At 37.1% G+C, this 18,078-nt stretch overlaps 1 long non-coding RNA gene across 10 annotated transcripts in view; it reads left to right on the top strand.

The window, feature by feature from the left end:
* The window catches only part of LOC140695602 (uncharacterized), a 280,415-nt gene that overhangs the window by 184,348 nt on the left and 77,989 nt on the right, over positions 1 to 18,078 (top strand). For 4 of the 10 annotated variants that reach the window (XR_012071266.1, XR_012071267.1, XR_012071264.1 and 1 more), the window contains one exon: positions 15,632 to 15,670. The exons of 2 other annotated variants lie outside the window; for them this stretch is intronic. This is a non-coding gene — a long non-coding RNA (uncharacterized lncRNA). Of the gene's footprint in view, positions 1 to 6,769; positions 6,926 to 15,631; positions 15,671 to 18,078 lie in introns of all 10 variants that reach the window. 4 more of the 10 variants (XR_012071268.1, XR_012071273.1, XR_012071265.1 and 1 more) reach the window with 2 other exon arrangements.

The raw sequence follows: 18,078 nt of genomic DNA, 5'->3' as shown, positions 1-18,078 counted from the left end.
AAGTGACTATGATGCTATTACAATGTGGGAAGAAAATCTGATGGCACTTCTCTCGCTCATTATTTGCAGCACTTCCTGCAGTACAGTTGGTGGTCTTGTTACAGGCACAAGGGCCCACTCAGCATATCCAGTGTTAGGTATTTCCTACTTACAAAGCTACATCTGGGAAAGACTGAAGATGAATGCACTGAGAGCTCTGAGTGTCACAGGATGAAGCTGACATGAGTGCCAGTGTGAACACATTTATTCCTGGGAGTGAACTTTCTTTTCCCTTTCTCCCTGGACTTTGATAGAATGTCTTCTCACGAACATTTACATGGGTTCTGTCCTTACTTCACAAACCGTGTCTCTAGGTTGTCTGTTTGGTAAGTGCTCTTGGACTCTCCAGTGTGCCAGACACATGCAGCTGTTCTTGTCTGATTGTCGATTTAACTGTGAAATGTACCTCCTGACATTTGCTTGTGAGGATTGCTTTGGCAGAGTTGTTAAGATGGAGAGATGATGATTCTGTGTCAGTTAAAATGCAGCAACATTTTAATTGTTTCAGTTTGTTTTCTGTTCATGTAGCTCTTGAAACTTGGCCCACACGTCTTCTATGTGGAAATCTTGGGCGTTTACTCTGCCCTGAGAGTTCTTGGTACTCAGATATATTCATTTGTCCCTGTTTCTATTTCGGGTGATTTTATGTTTGTAAGTTACTGCATTTTTTTCCCATTGTAATGAGGCACAGGATGAGATACTAGGGAGGAAGGGAGAGTAATTACTATTACTATTCATGGGGAAACAGAAAAATGACAAAACTATCATGTTTCTTTGGAGCTTTGGGATAAACTGCCATAATTTGGAAGCATTTTGTGAATTTGTAAAGATCTTCAAGGCCAACTATGGTTTACCATGTTAATTTCTTATTGATTTTTAGCAATTTCAAATTCTTGAGGCTTAGCTCAGCGTGCACTTCTAGGCTTTTTTAATTAGATCTATATATAAAAGTCCAAAGTGCTGATGAAACTTTTATTAATTGTTTTAAGATTTAGGAGAAAGAAAAAGGAAGAAGCACTTTCTCCTTTTGTTTAGCAGTCATTTACTTTAGGGAGATTGGGGTGAATATAAGGGAGATGTTGACTCTTTTGTTAGAATATTTTGAATATTTTGAAACCTCTTTGTAACCCCAGGCTTTGATGTCATTCCACTATAAGTGTGAGGGCATGACATTTTCATTATCCAGTTTTAAAATAAACTTCATGAAATAAGAAAATGTTAAGATTTTATCTTGTTTTAAAAGGAATGTATGTATTTTCAGCTTAATTTTCTATGCTGGTAATTTAGTTACTAAGATGTCCATAAATTCTCCTTTTATAAACTAGAAAATTATAGATTGATTTATGAGGGAAATACATATGGGAAAAAATTTAAAGCTTTTATAGTCTCTACTTTTCAGTGAGAAATACGGTTTCACACCTTCCACCTGGATGCTTTTGCTTCCTGTGTCAATAAGACATGTCTCATCTTGTTCCCACTCTCATCATCTTTCTCAAGATTGATTCAGAACCTCCCTGACTTGTCTCTTTACCCTCGTTCTCACACCCCAGCACCTCGCTCTCTGTGCACTTTGGTAGAAGCTTGGCTCTGAGTCGAGTTTATGCCGCCAAGAAACATTATGATTTTCGGTGAATTGTTTTTCTAATAATCCCTTCTGTGTATACTTCACAGTGTTCTGTGATGGGGACGTGAGATAGATACACTGAGTGCTTTTTCATGATAAAGTGCTCTATAAGTAAAGGCGTCATTGTTCCTGAAGCACAGCCCGTACTATGTCATTCCTTTGCTCCAAAACTCCAGTCCTTCCCTGTTGCTTAAATGATCAATTCACACCTTCATGTCATTCAAGGACTCCAATCTCCCACTTCAGTATGGTCCTTACTCACCTTTCCAGTCCTGTTTCCCTCCCCTCTCTCTCTCATGCTCTCTTGATTCCAAGGATGTTTTTCAAATTCTAAGCTTTTATTCATGTTAATTCTCTACATAGAATTTCCTTCCCCAAATACTCAAATTACTGTTCATCCATGAGGTCTTTCATGACTCCATTCCTTTACATATAGAAGCAGTTCCTCTGAAACCTGAAAAATGGTATCTGTTTTTCTTTATTTGGTCACTTTCTGCCTTATTAAGGGGCAGGCCTTATCTCCTGTACTGTACAATCCTGAAGGGGTTCTTCAGATCCCCCAAATGCCTAGAACTTCCCATTGCAAATTCTAGCTGCTCTATAAATACTTTTTTTGTTTTTCTTTTTTAAAAAAATCCTTTTCAGCTTCATTGACATATGTGACAAAATTATCACTTAATATGTACAATATGATGATTTGATATACATATACGTTTAAATTGTGAACAGATTCCTCCATTGGGTTAGTTAACACAGCTACTACCTCACATATTTACCCTTTTTTTGTGTGTGATAATTTTTTTCTACTCTCTTATCCAATTTAAATTATGTAATACAGTGCTATCAATTATAGTCACTAGGTTGTATATGAGATCCTCAGCCCTTAGCATCTTATGACTGAAAATTTATGCCTCTCCATCAGTATCCCCCTATTTCCCCACCTTAGCCCTGGACTCTGTCATCTTATAACTGGAAGTTTGTACCCCAGTAACAGTACCCCTCTAGCAACCTTCCCCCATTTCCCCTATCCCTAATACCTGGCAATTACTCTTCTACCCAGAGTCTAACTTTTTTTTTTCTTTCTTTCTTTCTTTTTTTTAAGATTCTGCATATAAGTGATTCCATGCAGTATTTATATTTCTCTGTCTAGCTTACTTCACTTAAAATAATGCCCTCCATTTTCATCTATATTGTTGTAAATGACTAGATTTCCTTCTTTGTGAAGGCTGAATAATATTCCATATTGTGTGTATATATACACACACACACATTTTCTTGCTCCATTCATCTGTTGACAGAAATTTAGTTGGTTTCCATACCTTGGCTGTTGTGAGTAATGCTACAGTAAACATAGGAGCAGAGAGATCTGAGAAAATTTTTTTTTCACTTCCTTTGGATGTATACCCAAAATTGGGGTTACTGGATCAAATGGTATTTCTATTTTTAACTTTTTGAGGAATAGTGGTATTGTTTTCCATAGTGTCTGTACTAGTTCACATTCCCACCAACAGTGTACCAGGGTTCTCTTTTCTCCACTTCCTTGCCAGCATTTATCTCCCGTCTTTTTCATAATAGCTATCCTGTTACGTGAACTGTGGTTTTAACTTGTTTCCCTGATAATTAGTGATGTTGAGCACCTTTTCATGTGCCCTTTGCTGTTTGTATGTCTTCTTTGGAAAAATGTCTATTCAGGTTCTTTGTCCACTTATTAATTGAGTTATTTGCCCCTTTGCTTTTGGGTTATATGAGTTCCTTGTATGTTTTGGTTATTAACTTCAAATTAGATATGTGGTTTGGAAATAATTCTCCATTCCATAGATTACTTTTTCATTTTGTTGATGGTTTCCTTTGCTAAGCAGAAACTTTTTAGTTTGATACAATCCAACTGGTTTATTTTTGCTTTTGGTGTCAAATTTAAAAAATCATCACCAAGGCTAATGCCCAAGGAGCTAACCCCTATATTTTCTTTTATGAGTTTCACAGTTTCAGGTTTTACATTTAAGTTTTTAATCTATTCTGAGTTGATTTCTGTATATAGTGTAAGATAGGGATCATTCTTTTATATGTGGCAATCCAATTTTCCCAACATCATTTATTTAAAAGACTGTCCTCACCCCATTGTGTATTCTTGGCTTCTTTGTTATAAATTACATGTGTGGGTTTGTTTCTGTGCTCTGTATTCTGCTTAATTGGTCTATGTTCTGTTTTAGTACCATATTATTTTGATTACTATAGCTTTGTAATATAGTTTGAAGTCAGAAAGTGTGATATCTCCAACTTTGTTCTTCTGTCGCAAGATGGCTTCAACTCTTTGGGGTCCTTTGTGGTTCCTTACAAATTTTAGGATTGTTTTGTCTATTTCTGTGAAAAATGTCATTAGGACTTTGATAGGGATTTCATTGAATACGTAGATCACTTTTGGTAGTATGGACATTTTAACAATATTAATTCTTTTGATCCAGGAGCATGGAATGTCTTTTCATTTATCTGTGTACTCTTTAATCTTTTTCATCAATGTCTTTTACTTTTCAGTGTATAGATCTTTTATCTCCTTAGACAAGTTTATTCCTAAGTATTTTACTCTTTTTGATGCTACAGTTATAATAGGATTATTTTCTTAATTTCTCTTTATGAAAGACAAATTGTTCATCTTATTCCCTGAATTCCTTTAAAGAAGTTTTTGTGCTTAACAGAGCCTAAGAAATCTGTTACCATGATGATGGTGGCAAATATGTATAAACAGTTTCATTGAAATTGAAAGTTATGTACTAAGCAAATATTTCAGTAAAAATTATCTTTCTCTCTAGGTAGAGATTTTTTATTGAAGGTTAGCAATTTCCTCTGACAGCCCCCTCAAGTCAGTAATTTCTCTTGCTTGGACTTTGATTCTCAGGGACAAGATGCTGGAATGTAGGAAGTGAGAGATGAAAAATAAGAGACATATCTGGCTTGTTATTTGTTTTATCCCTTGACCATATTAGAAATAATGTGTGTGTTTGGCGGGGTGGTGGAAATGAGGGTGTCCCAGGAAGAGTGGACAAAGGACAGATCTTTAAAACTCAAATGGGAAGATTTAACACCTCATTTTCTCTTAATGACAATTCAAAGTATTTAATAGCCATTATATCTCTGTATTTGGGTATTTGATGAAACATGAAGTTCTCTTGTTTCATTGAAGAATCTAATCCTGACATAGAGGTGTTACACCATTCCTAAACGTCAATAAAAATGAAGGGGAGAGTAAGATTCAGTAAATGGAACATTTTCCACAAGTTCACTCTGTATTTCTGCATGTGGGTGTTCTGGTTATTATAGTTGTGTAATAAAATATCCCCAAACTTAGCACAAGACATTATTTATTATGTTCACATATTCTGTGGGCTTGTCTGTGCTCCACAGTGTCCAGGGCCTCAGCTAGAAGACTTGAAGGCCAGGGCTGGAATTATTTGAAGTTTTCTCTGGGCATCTCTCTCTGTCTCGGTAGTCTCCATGTGAACTTGCCAGGTCATTGGCAAAGCTTCAGGGTAGCTGGACATCTTACATATTGGCAGAATGCTCCCAAGACTCATGCCCAGAAAAGAGGGAAAGCCAGCAAAATCTAAATTGCCTTTTTTGACCTAGTCTCAGAAGTCACACGGCATCTCTTCTTGTATTATGTTTGTCAAGGTAATCATAGTATCTTTCTTAATGTCAACGGGAGAGGAAATAAACCACACCTCTTGGTGGAAGAGTGACAAGGGTCTGGGAGAGCATGTGGAACCAGAAATCTTAACGTGGACATTTTGGGAAAATACTACAGTGTGTGTCTAGAAATTTCAATTTAAACTATGGTTTAGGATTATAGAATTTAAAACAAATCACAGGACTAAGCCTTGGGTTGGGAATCTAAGTTTATTACAGATACTTATAGTCTAGCTTTATTGTTATTGTTTTGGAGGAATTGGAATTTTTTTTACTGTTTCTTGGTAAATTGCCTCAGCATTGTTCATATGCTTGAGAGCAAGAAACAAAATTAAATGGACATATTAAACAAGTATATGCTGCTGTAATAATTTCTCCAGAAGTAGTGACCGTTTTGAAATAATTAGAATTTCAAATTGGGTTAAAATTGGTTTCATTTTGCTGACCTGGTTCAGCAGATGCTGATCAAGCTTAGGAGGACTATTCTAATTTCAGCATACAATATCCAGAAATGATACGAATGTGAAGGACTTCGTGACCTTCAGAGATGGAATTGTGCCCTTTCTACCAAAGTCTTTTATTTCTAAAATGTATTTTACTTCCAGCAGACCTGACTCATTAATGCCTGTCTCCTTTCCATGTTGTTCTGGATGGTCAAAGCATCATTATTGAGAATGTACTTTGTGCAGGGCACACTTTTTTCCTAATTGCTTTGCATAGAGATGAGTGCTTTTTCAAGGTTGAAGGCTTTGGATGAGATAAAGACTGCTATTGAGCTAATTAGAGCATATGTGGGAGGGTAAGGGGGTCAATGATTTTCTAAGAACAGAACCGTTTCTCTTTACCTTTTTCTTTTTTCAAATACAGATCTATGCTGTAAACCCTAACATTTGCTTGTTGTTTTGCTTTATTCCCCTCGGCGTATTCATTTTCTCTTTCACAGTAATACCCCCTTAACACACACACACACACACACACACACACACACACACTAATTTTAAGAAAGAATAAAATCAGTATCTTTATGATAAGGGCCTTCTTTTAGAAAATGATTCTTTTGCATCATTATGAATATTGCAATCAGTTGGTGTATTTCTGTTAACCCATTCTAAATTTGTACTTTACAGAACTGAAGGCAGAGAATACATACTTTGATGTGTAACTTTATGTTTTTAGAATAGTTACGCTTCTAGAATTTGTCATGATCTAACCTTTAGGCATAATGTTGGACCACTTTTTAAATAGACTTTAATGATAGGTTATCAGCTCAAGTTTATACTTCGTCATTTCATTACCCGCTATAGTTGTTTTTGTGCATTTTGATTTAACTTACTATATTTTTGCCCTGAGATAATTCATGCAAAAGATGCCATTCGGAAAAGGAGAGTACATACTTATATAATTCTTTATGCATTTTTTATATAGATTAAGAGAGCTGGAGTGCAAATGGAAATGAGCTTCTTGCTTCAATAATGGATATTTTAGTCCTTGACCTCAGGGAGATGAGAGTGCTGATAATGTAGCTTCAGGAATTGCAGATCTTCGTGTTAACATTAGTTGGAGGGAAGAAACTTGAATGAGGTAATTTATGATGCATTTTTGTTACCCTCACCATCTTTCTGTGGCCCAGTGACACCTATAAAGAGGTGTCTCTAAGGGACAGGGAGCAATATTAGTTGTCAGCATTCTGTGCTCTCTCTAATGGTTCAGGTAACTGTGAGTGTTTCCCGTAATAAAAAGGAAAACGAAAAGGAAAGAGGGATCATGAAAGAATGAATAAAAGAAAATATGGTCACATATGAGGCAAGAGAGCAAAAATTAAATTAGACATACAGAAGCAGTTTCTGCCTGATTTGTTAAATAACATAATTTGAATATGTGAAAGGGAAATTTTAGCCAAAGGAAATAACATGGGCATATGGACCAAGCTGAGTCAAGATTGTAGAGTTACAACTTAATTTTTTATATGCTTCTATTTCTCTTAATATTTATTTCCTTTCAGAATCCATGGCTCTGAATATATAGGCATCTTTTCTCTGAATGTTTTGAAGTATTTTTCTGAAATCTAGGCTGTATAAACCCTTTAGTTGTTTATTATGAACTTCAAGAGGCTTAATAACTTCTTCATTCAATAATAAAAATAAAGACAATGATATATTGAATATCTATTCTGAACCAAAAATACTGCTATATATGCATATATATGAAGAATGGATTATTTTTATTTTATTATGTATGTGGTTAAACTGAGGTTCACAAAATATGCTCAGAGTTACATATTTTGTAACGGACAGGCTCCAAACCACATCTTCTTTAAAAAAAAATTTGTTCTTTCCCTACTATTCTGTCAGTTCTGTTGGTCAGAATTAAGTTGTAAAATTTAGAAGGATAGTTTTTGTCATGGCTTCTGTTTAACAAGAGATGAATTTATCTGTAAGTCTGGCTGAATTTTAAGAAGTGCCGTTGTAAGAAGAAAAGACTTGAGCTTGTGTCAAGATATTTAAAGTCGCTCCTTCTGTTATGGTTTTTATTTGGTTCAGTTTTGTCATCTCTTTTGGAAAGTATCATCTACATCTTTTGCCTCATTGACTGGTCTACAGTGAAAAAGGCCTTTCAGAAGATACTACAGGTCAGAAGTTTACGATATAAGCAAAAAAATCAAAAGAAAAGGAATTTAATTGTTGCTTTAACATTGGAGCAAACGGCTATAGCCCATGTGTTTCCTGCTTCCTCCATCTTCTGTCTGTGCTAATCCTGTTTGCACTTAACACTGACCCCATCCTCCCACTCACCACTTAGTTCTCAAAATCCCACTCAACACTGAAGACCTAGTTCAAATGCAACCTGGTTTCCAAAGTTTTCTCTAATACTTTCCCTCTTTCTTGCGAATCAAGCAACAGTCTATTTTCTCTTTTTCTGTAATATTTTGCTTGGCTCTTATAGCACAGTTGTAATTTGTAGTTGACTAATAATTAGTTATTTACAAGTCTCCCATCTGTCTTTAAGAATAGTCCTAGTGTCCTCCAAAGGAGGGAAAAATTCACTTTCTGCTTCATCCTTAACAATATCTCAAAAAGAAAAAATGTGGGTGAGCCAAAATAAACATTACTGTTTCTGTGTAACTTCCTTCTTATCCTCACATACTCATAATTATGTTTTTATTGGGGTGGAGATAGCAGATAGCCTATTGTCATTTTTAGCATGTGCTTTGCACACCAACAGAAGAATATTTCAGAGAACAAATAATTGAGATTTTGATAAATAACACAAGTAGTCATTATGGGAAAAAATCTATCTGTAGATAATTCTTTATACCAAATTTATAATTATTTGTGAGTTATGTATGTATGGGAGTGAGGGTAGAAGTGAGGGTTGAGAATGAGACCTTGAGGTTTCTAAAAATATTAACTCCTCCCTGATTCCCGTTTATAGATTCAGATTTCCATTTATTTTGTCTCACAGTCATACTACTCACCTTTTCTCCTATTAGAATTTCAGTGTGGGTTTTCATCCTCTACCTTATGAACAAACTCGATCTTTCTATTACCTTGTTCCATGGATCCATGTCCTGTGACACTGTACTTACTTCCCTATGTCAGTATTTATGGTTGGCTTTGTTCAATACCAGCAGGCAGGGCAGTTGGATACAGTTAGGTTCTCTAGCACGGAACCGAAGTGGCCCTGTGGCTGAGGCAGACACAGGAATGGCCTGATACACAACCTGTGGGTATTCTTGCAGGAAGGCAAGTCCTTCAGGGGGCGTCCTCTGTTTGCCTTAGTGTAGGGACTGCGATTGCTGTTTGAGTCTTGGAACACAATACGTAGGCCACACAGCAGTTATTCTTTTAAGAGTATTGGTATTTAGTTTAATTCTTATATTTCTGAGAAAGGCTGACTAATATTTCTACTTTCTAAAATAATAGTTTAGTTTTAATTTTAGTGGGGAAAATACCTTAAATAATTTAATTTGGGATACATAAAAATTAAGTGAGCAGGAACAAAGCTTGGAAGGAATGTGGAAAGCTGCTGTATTGGGTCTGTCTTCTTTAGAAAGTTGACACACTGCTTATGTGTGTGCAGGAGAGAATGTGTTAGGGTCCCTTGGTGCCTATTAAGGCTTTCTAAGTAACGGCGGAACTTCACTGTGTGCAGAGTACTTGAGGCGGATAGATGTGATTCCTGCCTGAAGGCCCTTTTTTTTGGATATACTGAGATAGCTTGTAAATTTGCTGAATGCAAGGGAACAAAAGTGACTGTTATTCACCAATTAAATTCTTTACTTCCAGTACAGAAATCAATCCTGTACTTTAGTCGGTAGTGGGGATAAAATTCTAGGACAGGAACCAGCTGTGGTCACAAAAAGGGAAGGCAATGAGAGTTTAGAGGCAGGAGCCATGCTTGGGTAAACTGGGAGGAAAATAGACTCAAATTCGCACTGGGTGTTCATTCAAGGGCATGTATTCTATGTCCTCGGCATAAGCTGATATAGTCAAAATAGACACATGAGGCAAAGGGCCGACGAAAAATCAGTTCAAGCAGTTTGGTTGCCTCCTAGAGAAGCAAAGGAGCATTCTGCAGTCACATCCCAGGGGTGGACAGAAAGCAATAGTCAGTTCCCACGTTGCTCGTAGTAACTATTAAAGAAAAATCCAGGAAATGACTGTTAGAGTAATGAAACTGCCATATTATGGGTGAATGGGACCAGGTGACTGGGAGCACTGTGTACTGAATGGAAAGTGCGTTCAAATGAATAACCAAGGCAGTGATTGTAGCTGAGTGAGATTAAATTGGAAAACTTCCAGGGGCAGTGACCAGGACATCACATTGCCCACAGTGCTAGAAGAGAGCACAAGTTTAAATTAATTGAGCCAGTGTAGGCCAGAACATCTTTGATCAGAACGTCTATTTTTAAAAAATGGTATTTATGGACAATTATGTCTTTGATGAATACTTACCAGTAATTGGTGGTAGAAAGAATTCTTTCCCTGGTGATTAGTGAAAAAACAACCCAGGAGTGCTGGGATAGTGAATTGACTCCAGAAGTTTTCCCATGGCCAGCTCCCTTTTCCTAATGGATCATTGCCTTATGGAAGCAAGAACTGTGCTTTATCCCTGCTGTGGGCCATGGTAACTCTAGGTCCTTCAATGTAACTGAGCAATCTCTGATCATCTTGTCACACTCTCAGTTTGCTTGCCCAGAGATTGGTAGGTCTTTCTGGGTCAGCAGTAGAAAAAAAGCAATTCCAGAAATTCCTCCTTTTAAAATGGCATTCTTAGGATAATCCAGTGTTTTCACTATTTTACATCAAAGACCATTGCAAGAATAGCTCACAGGATTGCAGCCTTGAAGAAGCATGGGGCTGAAGCTTCAGAGGCCCCCAGCTTACCTTGTGTTCTTTTTTGTAAGGCTCTGAATAAGCCATACACCAGGAACATCACAGTGGTAACCGCGGCCTAGTGATCACAATTTCCTACTTTGTATTTTTGAAATGTTTTACTTCTCAAAGCACCTAGATCAGTAAGCCCTTTAGACCAGACTTGGACAGATTTTTGGAAACTTCTTTTAATCACAGAAATTTAGAGTTGTCTATGACTGTGGCTTGCATTACCCCAAATTGAATTATTTCATATGTTATGTGTTGGGGGAGGAAAATAATTTTCTGTCTACATTTTTAGGTTCTTGTCTGAGACTCACCCTGTAATAAAAGATAGATTATCAGAAGAAAAAAAAGACATATGTATCTCTTGTGTACTTGGGAGATAGCCGAGAAAACTGAGTAACTCCCCGAAATGGCCCAGGGCACCACCTTAAATACCATCTCCATTTAGAGACAAAAGAAGATGTTGTGCATGTAGGGGATAGGAGGCAAGGCTTGGAAGTCAGTTATGGGAGACTACTGGGGGAAGCATGGTAAACAAGGGTATGAGGTTGTTATGGAGATTTAAGTTGCTACCTTCTCCACTGAAGAGTTTGTAGAGGTTTTTCATTCTCCTCTTTCTGGTACAGAGGGGGAAGAACCCTTACAAATAGAGATTTCTCTTATAAATGCAAATTTCTTTTATGAAAGGTTATCTTCTACTAAGTTTTCAGAACTTCTCCTGTGTCTGCTGTTTCTTAGAAATAATCAGCCTAAAATGATCCTTATGCCAAGGAGGCATATTTTGGGGTGGCAAATTTTGCTCCCTTTCATATATACCCATGAATAACTTAAATGCAGATGCCTATCCACTCATACACACAAATATGTTTAAGAGAATGTTTATTTATGAAGCTATTTTTGGTGACCACATTTCAAAGTATACAGTTGGTAAAGTCACAGCAATATTTTATTTGCAGAAGTAGGGTAGGGAGCCCTATTGTGTCTAATTGCTTGTTGGGGGAGGAAATTAGTTTATTACATAAGATAGCCAGTTATGAGAAAAGACTTGTATGAATAAGAGACAGGAGACAATGCATTGATGAAAAAAAGGAGAGAAAAGGATAGTAACTGGAATGTCTTGGCTTGGGAGAAGTGCTTATATGACCTGAGAGAATACATCTTGGGAGGTGGGAATGGAATTCAGGAGACTCAACTCTTAGAAATTATATGTAGCCTTAAATAATATCTTCTGCTGTTAGTCATTGTCAGGGAGGAAGAAACTTTCCTCTGTCTTCTAGGTTCTTCTGACTGGTCTAGGAATTATATTGACATGAGACAGATTAACAGGGTAAAATCAAACAAAAGTTTATAATATGTTTACATAAGAGAGACCCAGGAAAACTGAGTACTGTTGCCCTTGGACAACTTAGGGGTTAGAGGCACTGACCCTCCAAGAGGTCAGAAATTCCCATATGGCTTTACAGTTCACCCCCCATATTCATGGTTCTGCATCTAAGAATTTAACCAACAGTGGATGGTGTAGTACTGTAGCACGTACTTATTGAAAAAAAATTCTGCTTCTAAGTAGACTCATGCACTTCATCTACATCATCTATCTTTAATACTGAAAAGAGAGCAGAATTTGCCAATCCAAAATATGTCTCTTTGACATAAGGATTATCTTGAGCTCATTATTTTTAAGAAACAGCAGACATGGGAAGTCTTGAAAACTGAGTGGAAGTTACCCTTTTCTAAGAGAAATTTACATTTATAAGGAAAATTTCCTCTTGTACCAGGAGGAGGAGGATGACGAATCCTCTAGAACTGCTTATTAAGGGAGAAGGCAGCTAACTTAAATCTGTGTAAAAATTGTCCACTGGAAAATAATGTACAACCTGGGAGTTGTGAGTTAAGTTTTATTTTGGGCAAAATGAAGATTACAGCTCAGAAGACAGCATTTCCTATAGCTCTAAGTAACTGCTCCGAAGAGGTGGGGGAGCAGTATTATCTATGACTTTAGTGAAGGGGGCACGTGCAGTCAAGCACACATTTAGGCAGAGGCTTGCTGCTAGTCACGAGGAGCAGATGTCACCATGACTGCTTTTAGTTCTTTTCTAGATATGAGTAGATGCAAGAATTGGGGTTCATAAACTCTTCTCCTGAAAATACCTATTTGAAGACCTGTTCTGCCAGTTTTCCCCAGAGCAAAGAGTACCTCATTCCTGACCTCTACCCTGAACTTCTTTCAGGGTGTGTTGAAGGTCAGTGGCTGTAGCAGTTTGTGATTTAATCCTTGTGGAGGTAAGATGGCAAATGCCATTGTGATTTAATCCTTGTAGAGACTGATGACAAGGACCAATTTTTAGTTGGCAAAACCATACTTTGGTTCACTGTGCTTTTTTTTTTTTTTGTAGCCTCCTATAACAAGATTCCTTCCTTCCTTCCTTCCTTCCTCCCTCCCTCCCTCCCTCCCTCCCTTCCTCTCTCTCTCTCTCCCTTCCTTTTTCTCTTTCTTTCTTTTCTTCTCACCCTGTTGTCAAAAGATTGGCCCTTGTCCCTGATGAGCCAAATAACTCAGAGACCAGGTCTTGGAGCTTAGAAGAAAAGAGGCAGCTTTATTACTTTGCCAGGCAAAGGGGACTGGCAGCAGGCTAGTGACTTCAGAACTGTGAATGCACTGGTGGATGGGATAGGGTGGTTATATAGTCATAGCTCAAACAATAAAGCATTGATAACAATCAACAGAATCAGTTCCTCATTAGAAGGTTTAGAATGGTGTCATGATGCCTTCAGGCGATTAATTCTATAGAGGCTAGTGGTTGTCACTTTTTTGATCTCTTTATCTGGTAAGCACTCAAGGTGTGGTGTTCTTGGTATTTAGCCTACTTTGTAAAATTACAGTTCTGTGACCTTCTCCCTGAAGATCAACTCAGAGACCAAGCATGATTATAGCTTTTGATTACTGGAATAAAGTAGAAACAGTAAGATCTATAGCTTTAGTTTTAACAATGGGCCTGGGACTGTGAGTAGCAACCATTCAGTCAGGTCAGTTGACCCTTTTAAGGGCAAGCATATGAATAAGTAATCTGTTAGCCCAAGGGCAGCCATTTTATTAATCCTCCTTCAACCCCATTGCTTTGCTTTTTTTCCTTACTTAGCCTGAAAACAGAATAACACCAAAATATTATCATCAATAAAAATAATCTCTTTTGTTTGCATTTTTTATTGCCCTTCAATTGCTTTTTTTTTTTTTTTGCCTCTTTTAAGTGTTTCTCTGAATAAAAGCTTGTGCACAGAAGGTGTGTAAACATGAAACAGGTCACATCAGAAGTCATACACTTGAGCCTGATGATCATGAGTTTCTGATTTCTTGCTTGTTTCTTATGCTTCTAAGCATAATGGTGTTTCCCCAAAACTGGGTTAATCTCTTGGTGGATGTATAGTCAAAAGACACAACCACATCAAAGAGCAGGAGAAGGAAATAATTATTACTTGCAGCAAGTAAGGAGGACACCAGGTATCTTTCTCAAAACAGTGTCTTCCAGACAGCAAAATAGGGAAGATTTAAGCAAAGGATACGTGCATATTCATGAAGGGGCTTGAGCAGAGAAGACTTGGGGCTCACTGACAGAGTCAGGCTCTAGCTGAAGTCACAAGGGTCAGAAAAGGTCAACGCCATCATTCCTTCCTTTCTAGTTGATCTGGTTAAGTGCTGGAGGGGGTGTGAATTCTGTAAAACAGCTCAAGAATGTGCTTCAGGCTAGTCTTGACCATCAAAACAGAACTTGGAGTCTTTACAACTGATTCATTACCTTTGATATTAAGTTATCTCCCTGGCCTGGTAGTAGCTGTTTTTCCTTCCTTTGGTTCCCTTAAAATCACTGACTACTGAGGCCTATTATTCTGCAATGGCACCAAGCATTGTGTCCTGATTTAGATCACAGAATGGCTTAGGCCTAAAATGGCTTCTCTTATATTAGAAAAGTTATGTCTGGTTCTCTAACTCTGGGGGAGGAATGCTTACAATGGCAAAAAACAAAACAAAGCAAAAAACTTCCCCAAAACCTGACTTATAATTTTACTCTCTTCTTTGGACTTGAAGAGCCCTGTTGCAATGACACAAGTTTTTGGTATCACTAAATCATTTAAGGTTACCAAGTATAACACATTTTTTCAAATTTTATTTTGATTTTTATGTTTCTTTCATATTTTGACATGCATGCTGTTAAATATTTGGTACACATGCACAAATACATACATATAAATATTTTTCTTTCTGAGTTATTTACTACTTTTTAATTTATTGCCCTTTCTGAAATCAATTATACCATGTCTTTAGTTTTCTAATATGCTTTTTTTTCTTTAACTCAAGTTCATCTGAGATTTATATTGTAGTATACTATATAGTGTAAATAAGGTTTTTTTAATAATTAAGTTTTTCATACCTTCCTTTGGGCAAGTCCTTTGTTATTGATATCCATGGCCTTTATATCACATATTAAATTATTTTTTATACAAAGGTCTGTTTCAGGGATAGCTTTGTGGTTTTCTTTATATCTGTAAATTTTCCTGGCAATATCACATTATCTTATAATTGTAGATTTGTACTTGTAGGGCAGCGTGATTTGTCACCCCGAGATATGTCTCTGGGAGATCAGTTATTTTAAGTTGGTTGTTTTCTAAGGAACAGCAGGCATGGAGACTTTGAAAATCAAGCAGGATTTACCCTTTTGTAAGAAACTTTTATGTTTATACAAATTTCCATTTGTAAGGGTGTCTCCCTCTTTGAACTAAGAAGAGGAGGGTGACCAAATCTCTAGAAACTCAGTGGAGAAACAATGACTTAAATATGCGTAACAGCCTTACCCTTGGTTACTGTGCTTTTCCTTGTTACCTCTTTTGACTGACTTTCTTCTTCTGTCTTTAGCGGAGAGTGATACTTAAGGTGAGAGCTTCTGTCATTTGGGTGAGTTACTCGGTTTTCCTCCTCTCTCCCATGTATAAGTGTTATTAGATTTCTAAAAATTTTCTCCTGTTAATTTGTCTCAGATCAGTTTAATTCCTAGATCAGCGAAATGGACCTAGAAGGATTGAGGAAAATTTCTTCCTCCCTGAAAATAATTTAAATCAGTTGCTTTTACTTTTTTCCTATAAGGCTACTCTACTTAATTTAATTATTAATTGTAATTAATTTCATACTAGCTTTTGGGGGGTATTTTTAATATAGAGTTACGCCAATAAGACTATTGTTTCTTCCTTTCTAGTTGTTGTATGTTTCATCCTGTTCATATCTTTGTTTATTTGTTAGTGTTGTGTGACACAGTGGGGCGACTGGTCGGTGAGCCAGTGACACACGGGTTGGTAAAAGAATTTCCCAGAGATTAAGTATAAGAATATAAAGGAGTTTATTAGGGTACATCGTCATAGACAACAGCAGGCCATACAGATGAGAGGTGTCTGCCAGAGCACCATGGGCCAATTGTTGGGGTGTTTTATAAGGTCGGGTCACAAGGTGCCTGATCACTTGTGTTTGATTGGTTGTAGGTGGGGTAAGAGGTTTAGGGTCTGTGAAGGGCGGTGGGGTTTGACTCTGATAAGGTGGGCCGAAACAAGCCAGCCTGGGCTCTAGTGAGATTAAGCATTACCTGGGCTATTTGTTAGGGGAAATACGCCCAGAAAAGAATGTACTTTACCTTTTGAAGGATCACAGGCAGACATCTGAGAGCCCAGAAATGGGAGTCCTTGAACTTTGAAGGGCGTTAGTGGGCCCAGCAGTTAGAACATTTAGAAAAATGTTAAATAATACTGGGAAAGCAATATTCTAGTCTCGTCACTAAAAACTTTAGAATTTAATTACCAGAAGTATTATATTAAGATACATAAAGGTGAATTGAAATTTGCTCATTTCTTCAAATACTATCGGAAGTGTTATATATTATCACATGTCCTTTTGGAGTCTATGGAAATTGTCAGAAGTGTTCCCTTATTTGAACACATTGCTATTAAAAGAGATTTTCTATGATTGTAAAATCTTTATATTCCTAAATTAAAACCAGCTTGGTCATGGTAGATGCACTTTTGAGTTTAATTTGCTTATATCTTATTTAGAAATATCTGTATCTATATTCATAAGTGAATTTTCTCAAAGGTTATTTTTGTATGTGTCAAATGTGTAATATTAATCAAATTGAGGCTTAATATTAAAGCAAATCTGTAAGTGAATATAAAACAGCAGAACATTTTCAAAGTTCTCCTTGTGCTATTCTCTGCTAGGCATCTGACCATGCTGTTCTCGAGGCAGTATGGTTTTGAAAAGCCGCACATTTACATAATGTCTTTCCTGTTGTTCCTTTGTTCTTTCAGTTGTTCCAGACTAATTGCTTTAGAAGGTTTTTTGTTCACATTACTCCCACAGGTCACAATAAGGTAAATAAGGCTCTTCAAAGTTAGGATCAGGGACTTGATATTATTGGTATACATCTTGGAACATCAAAGAGCGAGGCCAAAGACTCCTGAGAAACATAATATTAAAAACTTCTCCTCTCACCACCCCTCTGGTTAATGTTATTTTTGATTAGAATGGAATTGAGAGGGAACTGGGAAAAAGGCAATATTGCTGCTAACAAAGTCTTAAGGAAAGATGTTCCTCTCCAGGTGGGTTTGGATGAGGATGCCGATTTTTACGAGGAAGTTCCATCAGACCACCAACAAACTCTCAGATGAGCCTTCCATCAAAAGCTGCTTTTTCCTGTATTCTTCAACGGCATTTAAACCAGTTACCTGTTCCCTGAAAATGTGAAGGAAGTTCCTAGTAAAACTTCATCTGAGACTGGTGGAGTTCAGGGCAAGCTACCCCAAGATGTGCCAGTCTGGCGTGCCAATTGTTTAGACCTGAAAACAAGCAAGACCCAAAAGACTCAGGAAGTCTTTGAAGTTTGCCCTTACTGCCTGAAAGAATTTCAGATAGAAGGCCTGTTCCAGGAAGGCGCTGTTAACATAGGCAACTATAGTGAAGTATGAACTAAGTGTGGTAAATGGTGGGGAACCCAGCAAGGCCCATTTGATCAAAGTCCTCTCTGTGTCCCATTGTCTCTAGATGGTCCAGTAAACATTTGCTTGCCAAACATTATTTATTTTCATTTTTTTGTGAATTACTTTACTTCCTTCTGCAGTCTTGACCGCTAATTTCTTCTCCTTATTCCAGAATAATATATATATATACACCTCTCCTTGCCTTACTGTCTTTGGGATTCTTCATGCTTATGTGGATTCTCTGTATGCACAAAATAAATATGACTTTCTTTTGTTAATCTGCCTTATGTCATGTTAATTGCCATCCAAAAGAGCTAAAGGGGAAAGATGGGGAAATTTCCC

Source organism: Vicugna pacos, chromosome 3 (assembly GCF_048564905.1).
Source record: "Vicugna pacos chromosome 3, VicPac4, whole genome shotgun sequence".
Taxonomy (NCBI): domain Eukaryota; kingdom Metazoa; phylum Chordata; class Mammalia; order Artiodactyla; family Camelidae; genus Vicugna; species Vicugna pacos.
This window is presented reverse-complemented; position numbering and strand designations above follow the sequence as displayed.